The 21,757-nt window shown below is 36.6% G+C and overlaps 1 protein-coding gene across 5 annotated transcripts in view; it reads left to right on the forward strand.

The window, feature by feature from the left end:
• The window catches only part of UBE2E3 (ubiquitin conjugating enzyme E2 E3), an 89,384-nt gene that overhangs the window by 60,708 nt on the left and 6,919 nt on the right, over positions 1–21,757 (forward strand). The window lies entirely within an intron of this gene.

Raw genomic sequence — 21,757 nt, forward strand, 5'->3', positions numbered from 1 at the left:
ATCCATTTATATTTGTTGGATTGGGGCTTGTTTCTACTATCTACTTAATACTTCCTATTTTTCTGTCTTCTCCTGTCCTTGTCTCACTATTACCTTCTTGCACGTCTCCCTTTTTAAATTTATTGAAGTTTTTTTACATGTTTATTAGTTCTTTTTTTTTTCATTTTTTTTCTCTTTATTTTTAGAAGATACACACTATTTCTGTTTTCTTACGGTTCCCTTGAAATTTTACCATGCCTACTTAAAGAAGTTCTAAGTTAATATCTTAAGAGCCTCTCATGTAACACAAGGACTTTAGAACATTATAACTCCAATCAGCTCCTTTCCTGATTTGAAATGGTTCCAGACTAACAATTTTTTAAATGCCATTGTTTCTGTCTAACTCAGAGTTTGCCAGGCTCATAAATGCCACTTTGGAAATTCCATATAACCTGTGTTTATCATCCAAGAGTTATTTTCTGCTGTGGGAAACCTACATCAGGGAGGGACTCCAATAGCAAAACCTGGAAACCAAAACCTACTGATAATCACTCTTCTGAGGTTTTTCTTCTCTGAAGAAGCAGAAGCTTCTAGTGCTACTTTGAGCAGATTCTATGTCCAGTTTTCCTTGGGAGACATCTCTGACAAAATGAACTTTCATATTGAAGTAATATCTTATGAAAGCTAAAGTGAACCTCATCATTTCAAAGGGAAAGAAAAATAGAACACAGCCCTACTTATTCATCTGGTAGTAATTGTATGAAATAACATATTCAACATTAATTTTTAATTGGTGACATTTATTTCTCTCTAGAGTCAGCTTCTGCTGATAAAAATGTATATTATTCTTTCATATATATAGACTACAGAAAAATCATTTAGCTAACTTATTCAAATGACCCCTATCAAAGAGAACCTCTGTAATGTAGATAGTATGGATAGGATAATGAAGTTTCAAAAAATATTACAGTGACTCATTCACTGTTTTTGCATATGTTCTTTGCATATTAGAACTTTCTCATTTGTGTGCATTTCTTTATAGTTAACTCTCTCAATCTTTTTACCAGGTATTTCTTTTTTTTTTCTGAATAAGAAAAATTGACAGTCTCTGAATGTAAAAGAGAAAATTTTAAGTGTATCACCATAATTTGGACATGCAAAGGAATGAGATTGAAAAAATATAATTTTCAAGTGTGCTTCCTTATTCCCAACTATTATTCAGAATCACTGAAATTTATGGGCAAATGTTTCATGTAATTTTAGGATTATCTAACACTATCTGAAATTTCTTGGAGCTAGCATGATGTAATATTATTTTATGCCCTACTCAAATTTTAGTATGTATTTGAATTGTATTTCATTTCTATTTATATTGAAGTTTCAAAGCAGGTACTGAGGAGGACAAAATATGAAGGACAGCGGAAATGGTTTTAGTAATAGAAAACACAACTTTATCATTGTCATGGAAATTTTTCTAAAGTTAAAGGATATATAATAATATCTTCAGGGAGGAATTAGTTTGAAACTTGTACTTTATGAAAGGTAGAGAAAGGGGTAAGGTAAGACACTAGTATTTTATATAATTCCAGATAAATAAATTCTATTTAGGTAAATGACAAACTTCTGGCTTAGTATTCATAACTTTTAATTTTTGTGTATATATAGCAAAAGAACTATTTTGTTGCAGTATTTGTGTGCATCCACTTTAAGGGACAAAACCATTTTCAGCAATGAAAATTTAAGCCTCCAAGTGAAAAATTTCTAAGGTACCTGCTGTTCTATGATTTGTATGATGCAAGGATATGTATGAAAGTATATATATGGAGATAGGCAGACAGACATAGTATATATAAGGTATATAAGGATGGATATATAATGATATATATAAAATATTCTTATAAGAATGTTTGTATGTATTTGTTATACACACACACTCATAAAATATTCCTTTTCCTGGGGTATTCTTTTTGCTGTTACAATAGCTCTTACAACTAGTAATTTTTCTTTTTTTTATGCGCAAGAATTTTCATCATTCTATTGATTTTTAAATGTGTTCCTAAAGAGTATGAGTTCACTTTAAAATAATTATTATTGTTAATACAAGTTTTACTTTATATGTTCCCAGGGTTTTTGGCAATGGCAGTATGGGGACAAGAGGATGGTCACATAATGGGCAATATATGCTTATAATGAATTTTTTTAATCCTTCAGTAGTCAGCTGTCTTTGGATTCAAGATTTATTTTATGTGATATTGAACTCTAGAGGTATATATTAAAGTAAGTATATACACACACACACTTAAGTAAGTGTGTATATATATCCACATACACACACTCAAAGTACATATTTATACTTATCTATATATGTAAGTCTCCAGTGTGGTAGGTAATATCAATACAGTACATTTTTTAAACAGCAGAGACATAATCATTTTCTTGAGTAGTATCATTGAAACACCAAATTTTTAATTGAAATGAACAGGATGGAAGTACTGGATACAACTGGTACCACCTTGGACATTATAATTTTTGGAAATGAAGAACAAAGTTGGAGGACACGGACTACTTGATTCCAAGACATACTGTATAAAGCTATAGTAATCAAGATAGTGTGGTATTGGCATAAGGATAGACATACAGATCAGTGGAACAGACTTGAGAGCCCCAAAATAGATCAACACAAAAATGGTCAGTTGATTTTTGACAAATGTGCCAAGGCAATTCAGTAGGGAAAGGATTTCAACAGATGGTGCTAGAATAACTGCATATCCACGTGCAAAACAGTGAGCCTTGACCTTTGCCTTGCGTCATGTATAAAAATTAACTCAAAATGGGTCATGTCTTAATGTAGAGGCTAATGTAATAAAACATCAAGAACAAAACATATGAGACAGTTATTATGACCTTGGATTAAGCAAAGATTTCTTAGGCCTCAAAAAGCATGAAATAAAAGAACGAAAATGGGTAAATTGGACTTCATCAAAATAGAAAACTATTGAGAAAATGAAAAGTCAAGCCACAAACGGAGAAAGTATTTGCAAAACCTGTGTCTGATAAAAGACTTGTATCCAGAACCTATAAAGAACTCTTATATCTTAATTATAAGAAAAAGAAACCAATTCAGAATGGGCAAAAGATTGAATGTACATGCCACCTACAAAACTGTATAAATTCCAGTGATGCTTAACATTATTAGTCGTGAAAGAAATGTATTTAAAATCACAGTGAGATACAACTACACACAGACTAGAATGGTTAAAATTAAAAAAAAAAAATCATACTAACTGTTGGGGAAGATGTGGAGTGGTTGGAGCTGTCATACGTTTGCTGTTGAAAAGGCAAAATGGTGTATCCACTTTGACTAATAGTTTGGCAATTTGTTGTTATAAACGTACACTTACCATATGACTCATTGTTCGGTTTGAATTGTGCCCGCGCCCCCCACCCCCAGCCAAAGGTATGTTTAAGTCCTAACCCTCAGTACCTCAGAATGTGACCTTATTTAGAAATAGGGTCATTGCAGCTTAATATAAGGTCTTACTTGAGTAGGGATTTCTTAATCCAATATGACTTATGTTCTCCCAAGAAGAGGAGAGAGACAAGGAGGATACAGAGGGGAGAGATGGACTGCCGAGGATTACAGACACTAACATCAGCTAAGAAAAAGACATGGAGCAGGTTCTTTCCTAGAAGCTTCAAGAGAGCATGGCCCTACCAACACCTTGATTTCATACTTCTAGCCTCCAGAACTGGAAGAGAATAAATTTCTGTTGTTTAAGCCACTCAGTTTGTGATTCTTTGTTATGGCAGCTCTAGGAAACGAATACACCCACCAATACCACTTACAGGCATTTACTTAAGGGAAATGAAAACATGTTTTTACAGAGATGTACTTTGAATATTTACAGCAGTTGTAGTCCTAATAGCCAAAAGCTGAAAATAATCCAGTGTCTACAAACTGGATGAGAGAATAAAAATTGTGATATATCTGTGTAGTAGAATGAACTACTGATACATGCCACAACATGAATGAGTCTAAAGGGATTATGCTTAATGAATGAACCCAGTCTCAAAGTTCTGCTTACTCTGTACTTCTACTGATATGACATTCTAGAAAAGGAAAAACTGTGATGGCAGAAAGCAGATCAGTAGTTCTTAGGGGATAGGGGTGGGGAGAGGAGATTAACTGCAAGGAACATGAGGAAACTCTTGGGGTAGTGGAAATGTTCTCTATGATGATTGTGGTGATGTTACAGGACTATATATACTTGTTGCAACTTAACCAGTTGTCCGCTTCAAAATGGTGAATTTTATTATAAATTATAAGTCAACAAAGCTGATTAAAACATGTAAAAAGGAATATAATAAGTGGTCCCATTGAGTGTATAATGAATATGCTTTTAGATTGAACGAAAAAACATTTAAGGATTGTACAAATCGTACTTTTGGCCACCATAAAATTTGTGATAACGGTGTCAATTGTAGAATCAAAAAGTGCTGTATCTCGATAACTTCGAAGTGAAGATCGTGTACTCTAGAAAAGGATTCTGGTGATGATGAAGACACTGATGTCAAGGAGCTGAATAAAATTTTAATGAAACATGAGTAGAGAAAAGCATTATTTGCAAGTTAGTTTCTTATTTTATTGGGTGATTTTAAATATCTCAAAACTAGTGAATATTTTAAATGGCTGACTGTTTCCTTGACATTCCTAAAAATTGATGTAATTAGATTGGAGGGAAAAAACTTTTTTTCTCTTTGTACTGGGAGAATGGTGGATTGCCTTATATTCAGGCATGCATAGAGCCTTCTGTTCTACACAGTTAAGCAGAGTTGATACATCTTCCTTCATCCTTCCATGGGACATTGAACTGTCTATAGTTCTGCACATGTTACACTGTGTTGCAACCATTCTGTAAATTTAGTTATGTGGCATTTTATTTATCTTTTTTATCCCTACCACGGTCTACAGTGCCTGATTTCTGATGTACGTAAAATAAAAAATTGGTGGATAGGACAAAAAATATTTTTATAAAGAATCAATCTTGTGCCATGATGCCTTTTATCATGCTTGACATTTACTCAACAAGCATTTTATTAAATGTTATGTGGAAAGCATTATACTAGCTGCTTTGGGACGTATAAAAATGCTATAACATCTAAACTTCTAAGGTTAGAAGAAATTGTAATCTCCATTTAGTGTAAAGTATGATATAAAGGATGAGGGTGAGTAGTCACTAGAGCTTTCAGGTGTATCATAGGTTAAAATACTGGAAAAACTGTTTAGCCTGATGGCAAAGGAAATCACTTTTCAGCAACTATAATATTCAAAGTTATCATAGTTTAAATGTCATTTAGCAAAACAGTTTCTGGGATTTTTATAAAATCATTCTCCTTACTATCATATTGTTAGGTTGATCAAAAAGAGTTGGACTGTGCAGTAAATGAAATAGTCTTTACCAGGAAATAGTGATTTCCTGATGACAAAGGAAATCACTTTTCAGCAACTGTAATATTCAAAGTAATCATAGTTTAAATGTCATTTAACAAAACAGTTTCTGGGATTTTTATAAAATTATTCTCCTTACTATTATATTGTTAGGTTGATCAAAAGAGTTGGACTGTGCAGTAAATGAAATAGTTTTTACCTTGGAAGAACGGGAGACTTGAATTTTCATAAGTAGGCTCTTAGAGTTTCCTTCTGATGCTTCAGCACATTTCCTTTCTCTAAAGAAGTACAGTGAAGAGTAGTGCTTCAAAGATTCACTGGCATTTTTTTTTTTCTTTTTAAAGTAGATTTTAGAGTGTTTAATAGCACTTGAGACAAAGCCCTTTACCTCTCCTCATAGGGGCATTGAACAGTAATGGAAGCTTAGTATGAAATATGTTTTATGTACTAATGGTTAAAATGGATGTCAGGGTTTTCTGTGAGTGCCGTGAAACAAAAGGATTCTTAATACTGCAAATTGTGATAAGGTTTTGTCAAATAGAACTACATTCATTCCATGGCTGGTGCTTTCACTCGGTGGATTGAATGACAACCAAGACTTGGACACGAGGCAACGTAGTCTAGAAGAGCATTGGAGTGTGAGGCAGAAGACTTCATCTCTCATCTGGGCAGACCTTAGCACTATTGACTTAGTGCTATAATGGTGCCTATCCCTTAGGCAATAGAAAGCGATTGGAAATGGGAAAATATTTGTGAAACCTTCTGCTATATCTGTCAAAACTAAGAAATTAATACTGGTAAATTACTACTAACCGAACTTCAGGCTTTATTCAGATTTTATTGTTTTTTTCACTAATATTCTCTTTTTGGTTCCAGGATCCATTCCAGATACCACATTGCATTTAGTTGTCATGTCTCTTTGGTCTAACACATCAGTTTTCAAGAATATTTTAAGTTTTCCAGATGTTTGAAAATTAATGTTTGACTTGTCTCAGGAAACAGAATATGTACTGAGCGTCACTCAGTCTTGTCCTGTTAACTCAAGGCTGTTATTGTGTAACATGTTGCGATTCGGTGCCTTCAGGGGTTGTTTACATGTTTCATGTTTTCTGCCTTGACCTCAAGCTGCTGTGCTCTTCTTCTGGTTGGCCCTCCATCTGTGTAACCTAACTAAAAAACCAAACAGCAGTGTGTATTAAATTAGTTCAGAAGGAGGGAGAAGTCACTTTAGTATTAGGGAGGGCTTTCTATTTATTAATTAATTCCAATAAAGTATATTAAAAGAGACAGGGATGATCATGGAGGTGGGAGAAATGGCATGAGCAAAAACATGAGGAATTTTTCCAAGGATTCCAGAGGATTTCCAAGCCTTCCCGATACAGTTAGTTTGCTACTTCCATTCTTGTGTTGTAAGAACGATTGCTTAAAAGGGCTTGTTGAATGATTGGATATGGGGCCTGGAGAAGAAGGAAGTTTAAAACTCAAGTCTGTATAACTTGAACAATAAGTGAAAGTGCTATTTTTTTAAAATAACATTTATTTTCTGGTTATAAAAGTATAATTATAGAATATTTGATGATCAAAAGCAAAAATATACATAATAAAAAACAACTATGATTTCAGTATACACATAACCACTGTTAATGTTTCCATCTATCCTCGTTAAAGTATGATATATATACATGTTTTTTACACTTTGATTACTACTAATACAGTGTTCTGACCTTTTTGCGCATTAATCTGGTATGAGCATTTTCTAATGTCAGTAAATCTTCAGAATCTTGATTTTTAGTGACTACATTATAGTTCATTGAAAACCACGTCATTTAACTATTACCATTTTGTTGGATATTTGAGTCTCATTGTTAATTTGCTTTGAGCCTCCTTGTACAAAAATCTTTATCCACATCTCTGTTTATTCTCTTAGGACAGCTTCTTGGAAGTGGGATTACTTGATCAAATGGCTCTTGAGACATGTAGCTAACCTTTAAAAAGTTATACTCCTCTCTCCTCCCATCAGTAATGTGTGAGCATGACTGTTCCTCCCACACTTTTGCTATCAAGTACTATAATTTTTGGTCTTTAGAAGGGCCAGGTTTTATTTTGAAGATTATTTTGACCTTGTTGAGTTTGAGGTGACAGTTGGACAGATAAGTATAACATTCAGTAAGTAGTGCTTGAAGAAGCAGAGTGATAAGTGCAAAATATACATACTGCAATTAAAGATTTAGAAACTATATGTAGTTCATGTGAAGTAAGTTATCTCTAAGCAATAAATATATGTAGTGTGTGTAATGATATCTGTGGTATATATAACAAAAAGTAGGGTAGTTAAAGACTGATGAACTTTAGGGCAAACCCAGATAGTAAGAGATGGAAGTGGGGAAAAAAAGGATCTTTCAAGGGGATAGAGAATGCGGGGTTAACATCAGTAGGAGGTTGTGTTTTCTGTAAGGTCTTACCCTAAGGAGTATTTTAGCTTACGGTGCAGCAACTGCTTTTGTAATTTCACATTTCTAACCTGGTTTCAATATTCCAGTGTTATGCCAATAGAACTGTTTTATGTCACATAGATTAATATATTCTTGATCTTCTTAGTGAACCTTTTGCTGTTTTATATTCTTTTAGATGATATTACTAAAGACCCCAAATGGTAGTTGCAGGTCTGAAACTGTTCAGGTCTGTTTTAAAAGTATTTTATAGCACGGTGGTCATAATAATATCTAGTGATGTTACTGATTAATGTTCTAGACTTAATGATACATGTTAAATGCAAAATATACTATTTTAAATACTATTTTAAATAGTATTTTACCCATCTCTAATTGCTCTACTCGGTGTTTATGATTTTAAGTCTGCTTCTGCTTTATAATCAGAGAGGGAGGGAAATAGCAAGAAAGCAGAGAACAGCAAGAGCAAGGATCTTAAACTATCATAAAACATTTTACTTTTTAGAGACAAATGTATAGGCAAAATTATTTGTGCCTTATGTGAGTAAGAATATTTTTGAGACATTTTCTCATTTGACCAATTTTTTTTTTCAAGTTGTTGTATTCTGCTGCTTATCGTTGTAGCTTTTTGAGGTGGTGATAGGGAAGTTGTGCAGGGAGGCTGGCATGCCTCTGGCTGAGCCCAACCAGAGTAGCATTACCTTCATAAATTAACTATAATCCAAAGATGATAATGAGTTTTGGCAAGAAGCTATCGTAGCCTGTTAACATCTGTCTGCACAATAGGAGTAACAGTTACACAGCCTAGATAATTATGTCATATCTGAGAATTAGAATATTTTCTTATGTTTCTATTCTGCCATTTCCCATTCTTCTGCATATCAGATCTCCTGCTCCCCCAAGTCGTTTTGAATCTTGGCTGCACTTTATATCACCTGATGAGTTTTAAAATCTCTCTAAGCTCAGATCACACAGCACACTCCCACACTGATTAAATCAGAATCTCTCAGGGCTACAGCCTAGGAATCAGTAATTTCTAGAGCTCCATGGGTGATTCCACTTGGAAGCTAAAGTTGCAAACCATGGTTTCAGCTGTAGTAATACCATCAGTGAACTTAGTAGTTATCTTTTTTTTTTTTTTAATATTTATTTATTTGGCTGCACCGGGTCATAGTTGTGGCATACGGGATCTTTAGTTGCAGCAGCTTAGTAGTTCTTAAGAGGGTTGCTTACTAAAATCACCTGGGAGTTTTTCTCCACACTGTTCCTTCCCTCCCTCTCCCCTTATTACTGGAGTGAACCAGTGTCAACTGACAGGAGTATAACCCACTCCTTAGATGTGTTAGGACAAAAAAAACCAAACAAACAAAAAAAAACAAAGGATCAGTTTGTTAAGTACTCTTTTTCCTATACTCTTTTTGGGAGATATTCCGCTTATGTAAGTGACTTTGCATTTATCCAGTATTATTTCATGTTAATAATTTTGTGGTGTTTGTTTAGTATTTGTATAACTCTGTGAGGGCAGAGGTCATGTCTATTCTGTTCATCACTCTATTTTCAGTACCTAACAGTGCCCAGCATATAGTGGTTACTCAGTAAATGTTACAAAAATGAATCATTAGCCCTGAGTTTTGGGAGTACCTCACTTACTGTTTTATACCTATATGTACTACCTATATTATAAAGCTTTATAATTACATTATCTGCTAAGGAAAAAGATCTTCCATAAAACAGAACATAAACAGGAAATAGATTTATTTAATTTTGAAAGTTTTTTGCAGGTCAGGGATTCAGTGTGGATTATTAAGTTTTGAACAAAGATGCGGCACACAACACAATTCATACTTGGCTCTCAAATCAAACTTCAAAACAAAACATATAGAAAAACTAAAAAAACCAACAGGTACTTTTAGAGTTTGTGCTTAGTTTAAGCTTCATGATAAACTAGACTAGAGCTTGGTACATTTATCAGCTTGTTAGTTGTATTTTACCCAGTCATAGTCTGTCTTAAAGTAGAAGGTGGTAAATTAAAATGACATGATCCTGTCAAATATGGTTGACTTGTGATACAGATTTACAATGCATTGGCAAAATGGCTTAAATTTTGGATGAGCTCTAAACTTTATAATGTGCAAAGAATAGGGGAAAGGATGTTACCTAAGATATCTAAAAGCTGTTATTAAATCTTTGTTATTCCAGAATTAGGGAATCTCTAGTGCCAGAGTGCTAGGATTGAGGATAACATAGCATGTCATACAAATTCACTCTGCCTATTTAAAAACCTTTATGGTTTAGATTTTCTCCTGTGGCCTTAGTGCTTTACTCACTGGGTTTTCTGTTGTTTTCCCCACCCCCCCCTTACTTTTTAAATTAAGAAACAAGTAAAAAAAATACTTTTTTTTTATACATAGTGAACAATTCAGAATAGAATAGAAGAGAGTATACAGTGAAAAGTAGGTTTTCTTTCTACTGTAGAGAACTATTCTTAGAGGAAACCACTATTACCATTTTCTTGTGTATCTTTCCAGAAAGAGTCTGTTTATATTGCCAGCATACACGTGCAGATAGCTTTTCATATCCACTGTTCTGTACCTTCCTTTTTCTTTCTGTTTCTTCTTTTTTGTTCCCCCACCAACCCCATTTAACATATGTCTTAGAGATCTTTCCAAATTACTTTTTTATTTTCCTCACGGTGAGCTGGTATGATCCCCATGTCCTTACCAGATGAAGTCTTCCTTAGTCTATAACATCCTTTTCAAACCCAGCTTTCCCCCATATCTCTTCATGTAATTAATCTCTCCTCTGCTTTGCTCCCATTTACTTTTTTTGTCCCTCTATTACACACCTGTCACAGGTCTGCCATATATTATCATGACTTATGTGCGGTTCTCTCATCCCAGGTGTCATCTCCTCATCTCACTCTGTATTCTTTCCACAGTCTGGCTCATTCCATCTGCAGGATTTTAGTTACCACCTGTGTACCAAGGTCTCCCAAATTTATATCTACAGCCCACCTCTCCCCGCCACACACACACACGTCATTGACATATTTATTTCTTGTGTATCTCAAAGGCAGCTTAATCCTAGTGTGTCCAAAACCAGCTCCTTTTCCATTGTCTCTATCTTAGTAAAAGGTATCTGTATCCATCTCAGTTGTACAGTCCGGAAAACTATGAACTATTCTTGATATCTCCTTCTCCCTCACCTCCCATATTCCAAAAACATAAGTTTGGTTGATTTTTTACTTCCTAAATCCCTCTCAAATCCATCCTCTTCCCTTTATCTCTGATATTACCTTAGTCCAGTCTGCCATAATCTTTACCTGAATTATCACAGTAGTCCACTGACATAGCCTCTCTGGTCCTCTTCCAGACCATTTTCCACACAGCAATATAAGGAATGTTTTCAAAATGTAAATATTAGTGCGACCCCCTTCCCTGCTTAAGATATTTTGATGTCTCCCTGTTGCTTTTAGGATAAAGACAAGATCTTTAATATAGCCTAACAGGGTCCTGCACGGATATTTGTTACTAATTCCCTCTTCAGTTCCTCTCTTACTGCACCCCACCCCCCAGTTCTCTCTGCGTCTACCACACTAGACTTAACTTCCAGGCGCTGCCGTTCACCTTGCTCCTTACTACCTCAGGGCATTTACATATGCTGTTCAGTCTTCCCCAGCTCTTCCCTTTTACCTTCTCCTAGTTAACTCCCACTTAGTGTTTCAAATATCATCTCAAACATTGGTTAACTCTGTGAATCTTCCCTGAACTTCCTGACTAGGTCACATCTTCCTGTCACTCAGCAAAGTACATATACCTCTCCTTTGTAGCACATTTTCTGCTGCATTTGTGTGTGTGCTAGCATTTGACTAATCACTATATACCCAGGTAGGCAGTAATCTCCCTGGAGGCAGTGGCCTTTATATCTTTAGTTTCCTGCACAGGTGCTCAGCACAAAATAGTAGACACTCATATCTTTAATGAATACATGAATGAATTTGTTTCTGTTTTCTCCATTGACTCATCTTGTGGAAACTATGCAAAATTTTGCAAAGGCTCAAATACATATTTCAGGTTCAAAGTGAATCCATATGCTCCATAAGGCACAGTGTATGGCTTAATAAGCAATATGTACCACAGACTTCCTAAGGCCTTAAGTTTACCAGAAAGAGGTCGTTCTGGGGGCAGGGAATGGGAAGATAATTGTGAACTGCTAGCAGATTTCTACGTCTATTTTGTAGTTAGTGGAATTATTTGCCTGTATTGTTTCCTAAGCCATTTCCCCTCTCCCATTGTCTTATATTTCCCTAATAAATGATCTCCTAATTACTTTCAACCTAGAGAAATAAAACTTTTCCCAAAGCAGTCAGGAATAGACCTTTTCACTTATAAAACAATTGAAGTTCGGAAAGAAATTAATAAAGATATGGTTAAGATTGTATTCTCTCTAGATAGACTGACTGTGTCTGCCTACCTATTAGCCATGAGAATTTAGGGGAAGCTATTTAACTGCTGTGAGCCTTGGTTTTCTCATCTGGGAAGCTGGGATAGTTACAGCGTCTATCTCATAGTATTACTGTGAGGATTAAATGAGATAGACAGCATTTAATGTAGTGACTCCTGGCAACATACAAATGCTCAGTCAGTGCACATGGTTGCTGCTGTTGCTGCAGCTGCTGTTCTTGTTGGGACACATTTTCCCAGTACAAAGGTTGTTTAGTCTAGTTCACACATACCTTCTCCCCCAACTCCACCTTCCTGTGTCACAGGGAAGGTAGAACTCCATAGGCTTCAGCCAAGAGACAGTAGAAGGGACTAAGAGGAGAAAGGGTGATGGGTGTTTGCATTAGCAGTTTGGAGGGGAGGATAGGTATTCTTGATGTCTCCATTAGTAAAAGAAAAGTCTGGATCTTCACATACATGGTACCTCACTTAAAGTTATGGGGGAAATGGTTTAAATTGACTTGTGAGCCAGCATTGAAACGACCATTTATATTACTGTGGTTAAAATGTGATCCAAAGTTCCAAATTACCTGATTTTAAAACACATTATTGTGTTTCAAACTCTTTCTATAAACCAACACTTAAAGAAACAGTTAGTACTTTTTGCTTTAATATGGAAACATTTACTTGTTCTAAACTTCATTTGTATTTTTTTTAATTAATAAATGTTATTTTTAGAGCAGTTTTAGCTTCACATCAAAATTGAGCAGAAAGTACGGAGTACCTACCTGTGTACCTGCTGCCCCACACGCACACCTCCTCACTACCAGCACCTCACACCACGCCAGTGCACCTGCTACCGTGGATGCACCTGCGTTTGACACACTGTTATCGCTCAGCGTCTTTAGTTTACGTTAGGCTTCACTCTTGGTGTTTTGCATCCTGTGGGTTTGGATGACTGTATAATGACATGGATCCACCATGGTAGTATCATACAGAATAGTTACACTGTCCTAGAGATCCTGTATGTTCTGCCCATTCACCCCATCCTCCCCATTAAACCCTAGCCACCACTCATCTTTCTACAATCTCTATAGTTCTAACTTTCAAGAATGTCATATAGTTGGAATCATACAGTATGTATGATTCAGATTGGCTTCTAGTAATAGGCGTTTACGTTTCCTCCATGCCTTTTAATGCCTTGATAGCTTATTTATTTTGACTGCTGAATAATGTTCCACCATCTGAATGTATCACTTTATTTATCCATTCGCTTACTGAAGGAGATCTTGTTTGCTTCAAAGTTTGGGCCATTATGGATAAAGCTGCTATAAACATTCGTTTGTAGGTTTTTGTATAGGCATAAGTTTTCAGTTCATTAAGTACCTAGGTGCACAGTTGCTGGGTTGTATGGTAGGAGTATGTTTAGTTTTGGAAGAAACCGGCAAACTATCTTCCAGAGCGGCTCTGCCATTTTGCATTCCCACCAACAATGAATGAGAATTCTGTTGCTCCACATCCTCACCAGTATTTGGGGTTGTCGGTGTTCTGGATTTTGGCCATTCATATGGGTGCGTAGCGATGTCTTGTTGTTTTAGTTTGGAGTTCCCTGATGATGTTTAGTCCATTTGGACCGCTCTAACAGAATACTATAGACTGGGTGACTTATAAACAACAGAAATTTATTTCTCACAGTTCTGGAAGCTGGGAAGTTCCCGATTTGGTGCCTGATGAGGATCTGCTTCATGGCTCGTGGATGGCTGTCTTCTCACTGTGTCCTTCCATAGCAGGGGGAGCAAGGGAACTCTGGGGGTCTCTTTTATAAGGGCACTCACTCATGCCGTTCCTGAGGGCTGCATTCTCAGGACCTAATTCCCTACCATAGCCACCCCCCGCCCCCACACACACACATATACCACCATGTCAGGCATTGGAATTTCAACATGAACTTTGGGGGTGGATGGGAGACAACTCACAAACACTCAGTCCACGCCAAAATGTGATGTTGAACATCTTTTAATATGTTCTTTTGCCATCTGTGTATCTTCTTTGATGCGGTATCTTTGTTCATGTCTTTTGTCCATTTTTTAATTAGGTCGTTCATATTTTCTTTGAGTTCTAAGGGTTCTTTGTGTATCTTGGATAACAGTCCTAATCAGATGTGTCATTTGCAGATATTTTCTCCCAGTCTGTGACTTGTCTTCTCATTCTCTTGACGTTGTCTTTTGCAGAGCAGAATATTTTACTTTTAGTGAAGTTCAGCTTATCAATTATTTCTTTCCTGTATTGTGTCTTTGGTACTGTATCTGAAAGGCATCACCATACCCAAGGGCAACTAAGTTTTCTCCTATATTATCTTCTAGGAGTTTTGTAGTTTTACATTTTATATTAGGCCTGTGATCCATTTTCAGTTTATGTTTGTGAAGGGTGTAAAGTCTGTGTCTAAATTTCATTTTTTTAACATATGGGTGTCCAGTTGTTGTAGCACCATTTTTTGAGAAGACTGTCTTTGCTCCATTGTATTGCCTTTGCTCCTTTGTCAAAGATCACTTGACTTTATTTATGTGGGTCTATTTCTGACCGCTCTGTTTTGTCCCATTGATCTGTCTATTCTTTTGCCAATACCACACTGTCTTGATTACTGTTGCTGTATAGTTAAGTCTTGAAGTTGGATACTGGCAGTCCTCTGACTTTGTTCTCCTTCAATATTGAGTTGGCTATTCTGGATCTTTTTCTCTCCATATAAACTTTCTAATCAGTTTGTTGATATCCACAAAATAATTGGCTGGGATTTTGATGAGTTTGCATTGAATCTGTAGATGGGAAGAACTGACATCTTGACAGTATTGAGTTTTCTTACCCATGAACATATAGTATTCTCCATTTATTTAGTTCTTCTTTGATTTTATTTGTATTTTAACAGATTTTATATTAATATATAGTATTTTAAAATTTAGTCATGGTGGATAAGGTCTATTGAAGTTATACCAATATGGCATCTTAGTTCAAGCTCTTTCATTTCTGTAGCCGTAAAATTAAACCCATGCTTAAATAAGGACTTTGTATTAGTAATTTTTTAAAAAATGCACACTACACACACAGGTATATTTTAACAATTTAATGGTTTAGAATGGGACACTCACCATTACACCACTTTTCATAGTTATGTCCGTCTTAAGTCAGACATATGTTATATTCTTTTCTCCTTGAATTTAATTCAGCTCTTCTTAAGATTGCCATAGGGATAAAAACCATACAGATTTTAGTGTAAATCTTTGCATTTGGCTTAGTATGGGATTTAAAAATTGTATAAAAAAGCATTGTGTTAAAAAAAGGATATTTGTAAACTGGAATCTGTTATTAAATTAAGCATTTGAGAGTTCTTGTGGGAAATCACTCCAGTGCTGTAAAAGGCTAGTGTTTATGACCCTTGTAGTAACAGTAATTGCTGAATGAATATTCAAGTGATGAGAAAATGGATTTTGCTAAGATCAGTCCTCTTGCTGCTAATGTTTAAAATATTGTTACTCATTAACAATAAGAGCAGCTAGTAACAGAAAATTCCCAGGTGCAAGTTTGTCACTCTATCTAAACTTTCTGCCTGCTTTTTACTTTTGTTTGTTTTGTGCAGAAGCTATAATAGCTTATGGGAAACATGGTATTTAAAGGGAGGAAAGTAATGTTTGCAGGGGAAAAACAGTAAAATAAAAGTACTACTCTTTTTCTTGGTGGTATTTAAACAAAAATTTACGTCCTCAATTCTGGAATTTAACAATTGATCTTTCTTTTTGGCATTAGCAAAATATTGAGGTTGCAGTAAACAAAGTCCCTGTTAACTTTGTCTCTGCTTTTTCATAATTTGACTCAGAACTGGAATGAATTTTACCTCTGCTGTATCAGTGAAGTAAATTACTAAGTAAATTAACCCTTTCTTATGAAATTAATACATGTTTACCCCACTATCTGAAAGTAGAGTGTTCCTATAAAACCTTTTGTACGCCTAAATGATGTAAAGCGAAGAAGCAATTACCTTATGACACATCTTGCTAATGGCTGCACAAAATAAATCGAGATAAAGCACAGATGCTCACAGACACACAGTTCAAAGCTACGGAGGCTTGATGCTGAGATGCTGAGTGTAGTTCCCGGAGAAGGAGCTTGGCAGTGCCGCTCTCCCTGCCTCTAAAATGTTCACTTCAGAACAGACTGAACGCTGTTTTTGCTTTTCACCTGTTTTTGTAAAAGCGAAAATCTTCTTTAGATCTCTTTTGGTTGGTGAAAACAGGTACTAATGTAAGTCTTTCGTAAGAGCAAAGTGGCATAAAGTGAATTTTTTAAAAGCAGGGGATTCCCATTTAAGAAAAAGTTCCCTTTCTGCTTCCCCCTTGCCTCTTTTCCCTTTCCTCTGCCATTAAACATGCTCTATGACAGGGGTCCCCAACCCCCGGGATCTAATGCCTGATGAACTGAGATGGAACTGATGTAATAATAATAGACATAAAGTGCACAATAAATGTAATGCGCTTGAATCATCCTGAAACCATCCCCCCTACCCCCGGTCCTTGGAAAAATCGTCTTCCACGCAAACGGTCCCTGGTGCCAAAAAGGATGGGGCCCGCTGCTCCATGAGATCTCTCTTTCCTCTCCCCTTGGGCAGATCCCACAACTCTTTAGTCACTTTGAGTTATTAAAATACATCTGATTTTCAGGGCATAAAAAGCCCATTTCACCGTAAGTTGAAGAGCCTGGTCCACATCTTGCAGCCTCATGGAGCTTCCATTTCTAGTGGGAGACGGACAATAATAAGTAAGATAAATAGATAAAATACATGTTAGAGAGTGATAGATGCTATGGAGAAAAAATAGAAAGGCAGGTGAAATGTGTGGAGACTGTGTGTGACATTTTAGATAGAGTGGCCAAGAAAGGCCTCGCTGAGAAGGTGGCTTTTGAGCCAAGAAAGACCTGTAGAAGGTCGTGGCGCAAACCATGTGGATATCTTGAGGAGGAGCATTCCAGGCAGAGACACTGGTGCGGAGACCCTGAGGTGGAAATGTACATTTTAGTTGGAGAAACAGGTTGCTATAGCCAGTTGAGCAAGGAAAGGAGGAGCAGATAAGAAGGGTGGTAGTGGTGATGGTAGCAGCAAATGATACAGTGCCTTATAGGTCAGAAGACTTTGACTTTAACACAGAATAAGGAGGTAAGCCGTTGGAGGGTTTTGACCAGAGTTCCGTGATCTGATTTACTTATCGCTCTGCCTGGTTGTCATTGAGAATAGACTACCGCGGTGGGGCTTAGGGTCTCAGGTGGAAGCAAGGAGGCTATTGTAATTAACCAGACAGAGAATGCTGGTGTTTTCAATGAAGGTTGAGGCGGTAGGAGTAGGGAGAAGTAGTAGAATTTGAGGTATGTTTTGAAGATAAAACCAGTGGAATTTACAGGAGGTGGGATAGAAAGAGTGTTGTCAAGGGTGAGGTCTAGGTGTTTGCCCTGAGGAACTAAAGAGTTGCCATTAGCTGAATTAGGGAAGCTTGTAAGAGGAATTGGAATATCTGGGATTCAGTTTGGGGCATGTTAAACTTTTCAAAATTACTGGATACAAAATATTAGATTTCAAAATAAAGAGGGTTTAGTAGGCATTTAGATGTATAGCTCTGGAATTTAGTATAGAAATGTAGGCTAGAGATACAGGTTTGTAGGTTCAGAGCTTACTGATGCTATTGGAAGCCATAAAACTGCAGGAGATCAACAAAAGAGTAGATGTAGTTAGGAGAAGAGGTTTAAGGACTGAGTTCTGGAAGATTGGCAATATTTAGAGGTTAGGGAGATAAGGAACAGCAATAGTGATTGAGAAGGAGAGGCCAAGAAAGTTAGGAGGAAAACCAGTAAGTATGTTGTTCTAGCAACAAAGCAGAGAAAGTATATCAAGGAGGAAGAAGTGACCAACTGTGTCATATGTTGCTGGGCCAGTCAAATAAGATGAAGATTGAGAAATGAGCATCGAGTCTAGTGATGAGGTCATTGGTGACCTTGGATGAGAGCTGTTTCAGTGGAGTGTCGGGGAGTAAGAGCCTGTTAGAGGTAATTGAAATGAGAGCTGGAAGGGGTAGAGGAATCGTGGTTAGTTTTTAAATAAAGATTGGGGAAATGGCACTGTAGTATTCTTGTGGGCATGATTCACCAGAGAGGGAAAAATAGATGATCCAGGATGGAGTGTAGAATTGCTGGAGTGTTGTCTTTTTGGAAAAGAGAAAGAAGATTGAGAACTAGTGAAAAGGTGTGGCTAGCACCTACCTTGAGATTGTCAGCATTTAGCACCCATTTTCTACTCAGCTGTGAAGCCTCAGTGGCAGGTCAATTACTAGCCTATAAAATGTTACGTTTGAATTAGGGTGGAGTCAGTCGTGCCTCCAGCACACCCGCACACCCCCTCCTTACCACCCCCAGCCCCCCATCTTGGTTAGCAGGTGACATCTTTGTGAGAAGGAAAATGGAGACTCTTATTCCAGACAAGGCAGCCAACAAGAGGTGGATTTTTAGCCCTAACTCACCTTAGGCTAGGTTCCTTAGAACACAGCCATAAGCTGCAACCCTGCTAGGTCTACTCCAAAACAGTAGGGAAAGTCACATTTCATATCCTGCTGCAATAACCATATCCTTAGTGTCTTGTAGCAGAATAGCATAACTGAGAAGACAGCAAATTTAAGAACCAAGAACTTGGTGTGGGAATTCCAGCTCTTCTACCAACTGGCAGAGGGGAGTTAAGATGGATCGCTTACTTTCTGTGAATTGGTTTCTTCAAGTGTAATAGGAGGGGTTTGGCTTCAACCAGATCCTTTTCATGCTGAAATTCTGTGATTCATTAAAATATAGTAATCCCCAGCCATCTGAAGCATAACATAGTTCTTCTGCCAAGAACCAAAGAATATCACCGAGGAAATTTGGTTTCTTTGGAGAGTTGCTCTCCTTGGGTTCCTACCCAAGTAAGTATTTGCAAAATTTGACTGGAGATTAAATTACACATAGTAGCACTGAAATTATAAGAGGGAATATAAATATAGCAAAACTGTTGAAGTCAATAGAGATTTACTCAGACTTTGTCCAAATTCTCTCTGAGTATTTTGTAGCTGTGGGATGTGTGGAAAGTTATTTAACTCTCTGAACTTTAGTTTCCTCATCTAAAAATCGGAATATAATAATAGTACCTAATTCATAGATTTGTAAGGAGAATTAAATGAGATATGCACTATGGTGCTTTGACAAATGCTTGGCTTATTATGGAGTAAACCTTAGCTGCTGTTGTTATTATCATCATCATCATCATCATCATTATTATCATCAGTGTGTGACATGTGTAGTTTAAAACATTTTAGTATAGCAGCTGTACTATAAAAGTCTCATACTATAATTTAGTTTTATAACGATTACTTTGAGTCATCAAGGGAAAAATTAACTTAGAAAAGGAAATGCCATTGAATCAGTTTAAACTTCTCCTTTTTTTAAACAAAATTGGTACTTCATTTTGTATGCTTTTAGTTACAGTGAAAATTCCCTTGGGGAATATACCTGATTCTCAGACGATGACAGAACAATGAGCCATTACTGTAATTAGTTCCAGTTGCTGTGTATACTTAAAACTTAGAAAATAGTATTTTTCAAAAGTGCATTTTCCCTAAATAGGCCATAAAAGTAAGATTTTATAGTTCATATATATCTGCCTTAAAAATAGGTTTTTGAAACATCCTGTAAACATTTTGATTGTACCGTCAAGTTTTCTCCACCCTTTCTGTATGAACTGTTGTCAGTGATTATTGATAGCATCGCCTACTTGATGTTTACAGTCTGCAGTGTATGTTTTACAGAATTAATAAGCTATAGTTAAATCATTTAACGTATACCTGAATGTCCTATTGTAATTAATGTGGTTGCTTTATCAATGCTGGTTTGCACTTATTTTAATTAATTAATTAATTTATTTTTGGCTGTGTTGGGTCTTCGTTTCTGTGCGAGGGCTTTCTCTAGTTGCGGCGAGCGGGGGCCACTCTTCATCGCGGTGCGCGGGCCTCTCACTCTCGCGGCCTCTCTTGTTGCGGAGCACAGGCAGCAGACGCGCAGGCTCAGTCGTTGTGGCTCACGGGCCCAGTTGCTCCGCGGCATGTGGGATCTTCCCAGACCAGGGCTCGAACCCGTGTCCCCTGCATTGGCAGGCGGATTCTCAACCGCTGCACCACCAGGGAAGCCCTGCACTTATTTTAAATCAAACATGCAGATCATTTTTAAATTGATGGTCATTTTAAAAGAAGAAAAACTTTATACATATCTTAGTGCAGAAAGTCAAGTTAGTCTATAGTGTAAAGGTTAGAGAAAAATGGAAGTCTGTAAGGTAAATTTGAAAAGGGTTTAAGGGGTATTGGATGTGTCTTACTAACAAATAACTGTGAGTTTAGACTTTGAATTATCTCTCATTGTAGTTTATAAATGAAATGATGGTGTTGAACACAGTGTAATGTACTTGGGGTTTAGTAGCACCTAGCACTCAGACCTTGAACAACATTCCCACTAAAAGGAACCAGGGCTCCTTGAAGAAATGGCAGATTCCAAGGATGGGAGCCTGGAACATATCGTTAGGCCAGAAAGTAAGGAAGTGTTCAAAAAAATGATGGTGGCCTATCACAAGGATACAGGGTCATTTTGAAGGTGTTCCCAGTGGCCAAATCTGGGGTGATTTGAGTATCAAAATAATTAAATTCAGTAAGAATTCTAAATCATTAGGAAAAAAGATAGGAATCCATGAGACCTCACCAATAATACACATACATATTCATAGAATCAGGAGAAGAGAGGGCTCAGGGGCCAGCTGGTAAATGTGGAGGAAATGCTGACGTTGGAAAAATTATGATTTTATCACTATCATAGTAAGGTTTAGTTTAGCCAAGAATCACAAGTCGATGTTAAATCTAGGGGCGAAATTCTGATGAAGAGTGGGGTATTTGCAAAGGTTGCTTATTGGTTGCAGTAGGAAAATTGGACAGCACTTGATCTGGATAGTGAAAATTAACATCACCAGTGTGCCTCTGGATGTGACACCCTGAGAAGAACATAGCATCACTTACGTTCTCTTCTAGCCAGGACTGAACTACCTGCATCTAATCATAAGGAAACATCAGACGAGTTCAAAATGATGAGCGTTCTATTAAAAGAAAAGCTGTATTCTTCAAAAATATTAATATTATAGAAGGCAAAGGAAGGCTAAAAGGCTCTATATTAAAGGAGACTAAAGGCACAGGATATATAGATGGTCGATCCCAAGACTGGGATCTTGTACCTGGAGGAAAATTAAGATTTTTTTCTAAGGTGTAATTGGTTCAGTTGATAACATTTTGCAGATTGTAGGTATTGTGTAGATTTTACTTTTACTGAAATTGTAGCTATATTGC

Source organism: Eubalaena glacialis, chromosome 1, assembly GCF_028564815.1.
Source record: "Eubalaena glacialis isolate mEubGla1 chromosome 1, mEubGla1.1.hap2.+ XY, whole genome shotgun sequence".
NCBI lineage: Eukaryota > Metazoa > Chordata > Mammalia > Artiodactyla > Balaenidae > Eubalaena > Eubalaena glacialis.